The 8370-nt window shown below is 38.6% G+C and overlaps 1 non-coding gene across 1 annotated transcript; it reads right to left on the reverse strand.

Annotated features, from left to right (window-relative positions):
- Nucleotides 1-5545: 5545 nt before the first annotated feature.
- On the reverse strand, nucleotides 5546-5653 carry LOC148571325 (small nucleolar RNA R71). Its single transcript, XR_015908624.1, has one exon. It is a non-coding gene; the product is annotated as a small nucleolar RNA R71 (small nucleolar RNA).
- Between the last annotated feature and the right edge of the window lie 2717 nt (nucleotides 5654-8370).

An 8370-nucleotide genomic window follows, 5' to 3' on the forward strand; every position in this document is an offset into this window, starting at 1 on the left:
ACCCAAGCTTTAACATAACCTATATATATTCTATATAACTTCTAAAATTCACACCTAGCTACCCAGAAATCTCTTTCACATCCATACTCATGTATCAACCTTTTTATTTTGATTTTATCATACATGCATTGATCTTTTGAATTCTTAACTTGGCATTGGGGTAATTTTGTCCCCTTATTTATAATTTTTTTTGCATAAACATAAAAATGAACATAGCTTATCAATGCACATAGAGTTTTAATTCTTAAAGTTTCACATGAGTAACTATCCAAATTCCCAGTATATTATCATGACTCATTCCTTTATTATCCATTCTTTCCACAATTTCCCATACTTAAATAACACTCATAATTCTATCTTAAGCTAACCAAAGATTCAATTTGGGATATTTAATTATTTTTCCGCTTAAGCCTAGTAATGTGATAAAATATAGAATAAATGGGATTTAAAGGCTCAAAGTGGCTAACAAAGGTAATTGAAAGGGTAGGCTTATTTTGGATAGTAAGCTAAACAAATAATGGCCTCAATCATATGCAAGCATGTAAATATAATAAACATTGGACATAAAAGATGAAACAAAATATAGATTACAATCATAGAGAAGTAAACACACAAGAATAAAATAATTATGGTTAAATAATGTAACCATTCATAAAGGCTCAAATCTCACAGGTTGTGTGTTCTTTAGCTCGAAAATCATGTTCCAAATACATCTTCAAGCAAATTTGACATAAAAATTTTAATTAAAATTAGTGAAATTTTGTTCCAAAGATAGAGTCTTAGAAGAAACTTATTGTCTTTTCAATCAAGCAGAACATGCATGCACCTAATCTATTACTATACAATTTATCCTATTCTACAAAAGAAAAACTAACTAAATATCCTAATTTATTGGTGTATAGGGAAGAGAAATTACCTCCGAAAGTCAGGTACTGACCGACATCCCCACACTTAAGGCTTTGCACCATCCTCGGTGCCATCTGTCAAGAACAAAGGTGGGCTGGTAGCAGTATCTCCACAGTCGGGACCATCATGGTTCCCTGTGCTGGTAATGGAAATGGAGTCCGGGGTGTCTGAGTCCTTGAAGTGTCCCTTGAGTAGCTCCTTGAGGTGTTTGAATCGGCGCTCGTTACGGTGCTCTCTCATCTTAGCTTTGTGTTCCTGCTGATCCAACCTTTCAAATATCTGATGGAGTAGTTGGGCTGTTGTAGGTGCTTGTAGTGTTGAAGAAGGAATATCTTCAACTGGTTCAGTATGCTGGCTAATAGTGGTTGCTGGAAGTCTAAGGTACTTCCCATTGGGGACATACTGATCATCCCGTGGAAGCATGGGTTTGGTGTTCCCAGCTCTGTAGGAGACTCCAGCGGCTGAGACAAGATCTGAGACTAAGGCGAGGAAAGGTAGGTTGTCCGCAATTTGTACGTGTCCCATGGCATTCCGGATATGTCTTGGTAGATTCAGAGGTTGGTCTGTAAGGATGCACCATAGTAGAACGGCCATGTATGCAGTGAAGGAGGACTCGTGAGTGCTCGGAAAGATGTAATGGGACATGATCTGTGCCCAGATGCGAGCCTCCAATGTAAGTGCTGAAGCCGAGATTCTCTTAGGGCGGGTACGATGGTATCCGTAGATCCATCTGCTGCCAGGTAATGCAATAACTCTGAGAATAGCATCCCAGTCAAATTGGTACATCTGGCGTTTGAGTGCGACTTCTTGAAAGGCATCCAATCCTTCTGGAATAGTGCAAAGATGATGAGCGGATAATTTATACGCTTTTTTGCATTTTTTTTAGTATGTTTTTAGTATATTTTAATTAGTTTTTATTATATTTTTATTAGTTTTTATTTAAAAATCATATTTCTGTAATTTACTATGAGTTTGTGTGTTTTTCTGTAATTTCTGGTATTTTTTGGCTGAAATTGAGGGCCCTGAGCAAAAATCTGATTGAGAGGCTGAAAAAGGACTGCAGATGCTGTTGGATTCTAACCTCCCTGCACTCAAAGTAGATTTTCTAGAGCTACAGAAGCCCAATTGGCACGCTCTCAATTGCGTTGGAAAGTAGACATTCTGGGCTTTCCAGAAATATATAATAGTCTATACTTTGTCTGAGATTTGATGGCCCAAACAGGCGTTCCAATTCAGCCTAAGAATTCTGGCGTTTAACTCCAAAACTGGTACAAAAGCTGGAGTTAAACGCCCAAATTGGCACAAAAGATGGCGTTTAACTCCAAGAAAAGTCTCTACACATGGAAGCTTCAATGATCAGCCTAAGCACACACCGAGTGGGCCCGGAAGAAGATTTCTGCATTAATTACTGATTTCTGTAACCCTAGGCTACTAGTTTTCTATAAATAGGACCTTTTGCCATTGTATTTTCACACTTGATAGACTTTTAGATTTTTGGATTATCTTTTGATCCTTTGATCATGTTTAGGAGGCTGGCCATTCGGCCATGCCTAGACCTTATTCTTATGTATTTTCAACGGTGGAGTTTCTACACACCATAGATTAAGGTGTGGAGCTCTGCTGTTCTTCATGAATTAATACAAGTACTATTATTTTTCTATTCAACTCAAGTCAATTTCTTCTCCAAGATATTCATTCGTTCTTCAACTTGATGAATGTCATGATCCGTGACACTCATCATCATTCTCACCTATGAACATGTGCCTGACAACCACCTCTCTTCTACTAGCAATGGCTTGAATGCGTATCTCTTGGGTTTCTAATCTAAGATTGGAACCTTCGTGGTATAGGCTAGAATTATTGGCGGCCATTCTTGAGATCCGGAAAGTCTAAACCTTGTCTGTGGTATTCCGAGTAGGATTTGGGAAGGGATGACTGTGACGAGCTTCAAACTCGCGATTCTGGGGCGTGTGACAGACGCAAAAGGATCAATGGATCCTATTCCGACATGATCGAGAACCGACAGCTGATTAGCCGATGTTGTGACAGAGCATCAAGACCATTTTCACTGAGAGGACGGGATGTAGCCATTGACAACGGTGATGCCCAACATAAAGCTTTCCATGGAAAGGAGTATGAATGATTGGAAGAAGGCAATAGAAAAGCAAAGGTTCAAGGGGAACAAAGCATCTTCATACACTTATCTGAAATCCACCAATGAATTACATAAGTATCTCTATCTTTATTTTATGTTTTTTTTCATCCCCTTAAACTCCATAACCATTTGAATCCGCCTGACTGAGATTTACAAGATGACCATAGCTTGCTTCAAGCCGACAATCTCCGTGGGATCGACCCTTACTCACGTAAGGTTTATTACTTGGACGACCCAGTGCACTTGCTGGTTAGTTGTGCGGAATTGTGACAAAGTGTGATTCACGTTGGAGAGCTCCAAGTCTTTGGTGCCATCGTTGATGATCACAATTTTGTGCACCAAGTTTTTGGCGCCGTTGCCGGGGATTGTTCGAGTTTGGACAACTGACGGTTCATCTTGTTACTTAGATTAGGTACTTTTCAGAATTTTTAAGAATGAATTCCAGAGTTTCAAGGTGATGTTCTTATCATCATAAAAGCTAATTAATTCTCATCAATTTAGCTGCTGAATGTAATGTCCTGCTGAAGCTTGGCCAAACATGTCTAATCCTTTTAGACTGAAGCTTTAGACTAACATTGCATGATTCCTGGAATTCTTATTAAAAGTTTTGAATCCCTTTATTTTCTTTTCCATATAAGTTTCAAAAATCACAAAAGAATTTATAAAACCATAAAAACCAAAAATATTTTGTTTCTTGTTTGAGTCTATTATCTAATTTTAAGTTTGGTGTCAATTGCATGTCTTTATCCTTCTAATTTTCGAAAATTTATACATATTATTCTTCATTGATCTTCAAGTTGTTCTTAATGATTTCATTGCTCTGATCTTTAAATTCTCTTGTTTTGTGTGTTTTGTTGTTTCTCATAGGCATTCTCAATTTGTTAATGTCTCTTATATGAAAATTTTTAAGTTTGGTGTCCTGTATGCATTGTTTAATTTGAGTTTCCTAAGATTAGTTGCATTTTTATTGATTCCCATCATCAAAAATTCAAAAATATTTTTTAAAACTATGTCTTTTCAAGTCAATAATACAGAGAATTGAAGATTCAGAACATTCAGTAGAGGAATCAAACAGAAAAAGCTGGGCGTTCAAAACGCCCAGTGAAGAAGGAAAACTGGCATTTAAACGCCAGCCAGGGTACCTGGCTGGGCGTTTAACGCCCAAAAAGGTAGATATTTGTGCGTTAAACGCCAGAATGGGCACCATTCTGGGCGTTTAACGCCAGGATGACACTAGAGGGAAGATTTTGTTTTTAATTCACATTTTTTTCAAGTTTTCATAATTTTTCAAAATCAAATCTTTTTCAAATCATATCTTTTCAATCATATCTCTTTCAAAAATCAATTTCTTTCCATTTTATATTTATTTTTACTATTTTCAAAAATTCTTGCTTCAATTCAAGATTAACTTCAAATTTTCTAGTTGTTACTTGCCTATTAAGGAAGGATCAAAAGTTTTAATTCTAGAATCATATCTTCTAATTTCTTGTTAGTCAAGTAATCAACTTTAATTTTAAAAACTTTCTCTTTTTAGTTTGATTTTCAATCATATCTTCTCAATCATATATTTTCAATCACATCTTTTTCAAAATTAATTTTCAATCATATCTTTTTAATTTCTAATTTCAAAATCTTTTTCAAAATCACTTAATTTCTTTCCTAATCTTAGTTTTCGAAAATCATCAATCAAATTTTCAAAAATTTCTTTTAACTATTTCAAAATCTTTTAATTAATTTTTGAAAATTCTTCCCCTCTTCTCACATTCTTCTATTTAAGGGACTAACACTCCTCCTCAAGATGCAATTCGAACCCTAATTCTTTAGTAAGTTCAAATTCTCTCATCTCTATCCTCTCCTTCTATTCTTCTTTTCTTCTGACACTTCAAGGAATCTCTATACTGTGACATAGAGGATTCCCTACTTTCTTGTTCTCTTCTCTTTCATATGAGCAGAAACAAAGATAAAGGCATACTTGTTCAAGCTGACCCTGAAACTGAAAGGACCTTGAAGAGAAAACTAAGAGAAGCTAAAGCACAACTCTCTCTAGAGGGCCTAACAGAGCCTTTCAAAGAAGAAGAAACCATGGCAGCTGAAAAGAACAATGCTAACAATGCAAGGAAGGTGCTTGATGACTTTACTGTACCTACTCCCGACTTCTATGGGAGAAGCATCTCAATCCCTGCCATTGGAGCAAACAACTTTGAGCTTAAGCCTCAATTAGTTTCTCTAATACAACAGAATTGCAAGTTTCATGGACTTCCATTGGAAGATCCTCATCAGTTCTTAGCTGAATTCTTGCAAATCTGTGACACTGTCAAGACCAATGGGATTGACCCTGAAGTCTACAGACTTATGCTCTTTCCTTTTGCTGTAAGAGACAGAGCTAGAACATGGTTGGATTCACAACCTAAGGAAAGCCTGAACTCTTGGGAAAAGCTAGTCAATGCTTTCTTGGCAAAGTTCTTTCCACCTCAAAAATTGAGTAAGCTTAGAGTGGAAGTCCAAACCTTTAGACAGAAGGATGGTGAGTCCCTCTATGAAGCTTGGGATAGATACAAGCAATTAATCAGAAGATGCCGTTCTGACATGCTTTCTGAAAGGAGCATCATAGGAATTTTCTATGATGGTCTGTCTGAACTATCCAAGATGTCATTGGATAGCTCTGCTGGAGGATCTCTTCATCTGAAGAAGATGCCTGTAGAAGCTCAAGAACTCATTGAAATGGTTGCAAATAATCAATTCATGTACAACTCTGAAAGGAATCCTGTGAATAATGGGTAAACTCAGAAGAAAGGAGTTCTTGAAATTGATACTCTAAATGCCATATTGGCTCAGAATAAAATATTGACCCAACAAGTCAATATGATTTCTCAGAGTCTGTCTAAAATTCAAGCAGCAACAGGCAGTACTAAGGAAGCTTCCTCTGAAGAAGAAGCATATGATCCTGAGAACCCAGCAATGGAAGAGGTGAATTACATGGGAGAACCCTATGGAAACACCTATAATCCTTCATGGAGAAATCATCCAAATCTCTCATGGAAGGATCAACAGAGACCTCAACAAGGTTTCAATAACAATGGTGGAAGAAACAGGTTTAGTAATAGCAAGCCTTTTCTATCACCTTCTCAGCAACAAACAGAGAATTCTAAGCAGAGCCCCTCTGACTTAACAACCATTGTCTCTGATCTAATCAAAACCACTCAAAGTTTCATGACTGAAACAAGGTCCTCCATTAGAAATTTAGAGGCAGAAGCGGGTCAGCTGAGTAAGAAAGTTACTGAACTCCCTCCTAGTACTCTCCCAAGCAATACAGAAGAGAATCCAAAGAGAGAGTGCAAGGCCATAAACATGTTTCACATGGCCGAACCTGGAGAGGAGGAAGAAGCAATGATCTCCACTGAGAAAGACCTCAATGGACGTCGACTGACCTCCATGGAGTTCCCTGATGAGGAACCATGGGAATCTGAGGCTCACACAGAGACCATAGAGATTCCATTGAATCTACTTCTGCCATTCATGAGCTCTGATGAGTATTCTTCCTCTGAAGAGGATGAAGATGTTACTGAAGAGCAAGTTGCTAAGTACTTTGGAGCAATCATGAAGCTAAATGCCAGGTTGTTTGGTAATGAGACTTGGGAGGATAAACCTCCATTGCTCATCAAAGAACTGAATAACATAACTAGGCAGAAATTACCTCTGAAGAGACAAGATCCTAGAAAGTTCTCAATACCTTGTACCATAGGCACCATGACCTTTGAGAAGGCTTTGTGTGACCTAGGATCAAGCATAAACCTCATGCCTCTCTCTGTAATGAATAAGCTAGGGATCATTGAGTTACAAGCTGCAAGAATCTCACTGGAGATGGCAGACAATTCAAAGAAATAGGCTTATGGACTTGTAGAGGATGTCTTGGTAAAGGTTGAAGACCATTACATCCTTGCTGATTTCATAATCCTAGAAACTGGGAAGTGTATGGATGAATCCATCATCCTTGGCAGACCCTTCCTAGCCACAGCAAAGGCTATGATTGATGTTGACAGAGGAGAATTGATCATTCAAGTGAATGAAGACTCCCTTGTGTTTAAAGCTCAAGGATATCCCTCTGTAACCATGAAGAGGAAGCATGAAGAGCTTCTCTCAATACAGAGTCAAACAGAGCCCCCACAGTCAAACTCTAAGTTTGGTGTTGGGAGGCCACAACCAAACTCTAAGTTTGGTGTTGAACCCCTACATTCAAACTCTAAGTTTAGTGTTGGGAGGTTCCAACATTGCTCTGAACATCTGTGAGGCTCCATGAAAGCCCACTGTCAAGCTATTGACATTAAAGAAGTGCTTGTTAGGAGGCAACCCAATCGTTACTATTCTATGATAATTTTCTATTTTCTATTGTTATTTTATGTTTTTTGTAGGTTGATGATCATGTGAAGTCACAAAAAAACAATTCAAAAAGCAAAAACAAAGTGAAAAACAGAATGAAAAAATAGAACACCCTGGCGGAGACAGTTACTGGCGCTTAAACGCCAGTAAAGGTAGCAGAAAGGGCGTTAAACGCCCAGTCTGGCACCATTCTAGGCATTTAACACCAGAAATGGGCACCAGACTGGCGTTTAACGCCAGGAATGGGCAAGAAGCTAGCGTTAAACACCAAAAATGGGCAGCATCTTGGCGTTAAATGCCAGGATTGGGAAAAAGGGGCGTTTTGTACGACACTCGGTGTAAGGATGAGATATCCTTGACACCTCAGGATCTGTGGACCCCACAGGATCCCTACCTACCCCACCACTCTCTCTCTTCTTCACCCATTCACCAATCACCTCAATACCTCTTCCCCAAAAACCCCTCACCTATCAAATCCCACCATTCTCTTCACCACTCACATCCATCCTTCATAAAACCCCACCTACCTCACCATCCAAATTCAAACCACTTTCCCTTCCAAACCCACCCTCTATAGCCGAACCATACACACCCCTCTCACTCCTATATAAACCCATCTTCACTCCTTCATTTTCACACAACCTAAACACCACTTCTCCCCCTTGGCCAAAACACAAAGCCCACTCCATCTCCTCTATTTCTTCTTCCTCTACTCTCTTCTTTCTTCTTTTGCTCGAGGACGAGCAAGCTTCTAAGTTTGGTGTGGTAAAAGCTAAATCTTTTTGTTTTTCCATAACCATTTATGGCACCAAAGGCCGGAGAAACCTCTAGAAAGAGGAAAGGGAAGGCAAAAGCTTCCACCTCTGAGTCATGGGAGATGGAGAGATTCCTCTCAAGGGTGCATCAAGACCACTTCTATGAAGTTGTGGCCA

The sequence above is a fragment of the Arachis ipaensis genome, chromosome B3, assembly GCF_059453495.1.
Source record: "Arachis ipaensis isolate K30076 ecotype BB chromosome B3, ASM5945349v1, whole genome shotgun sequence".
NCBI lineage: Eukaryota > Viridiplantae > Streptophyta > Magnoliopsida > Fabales > Fabaceae > Arachis > Arachis ipaensis.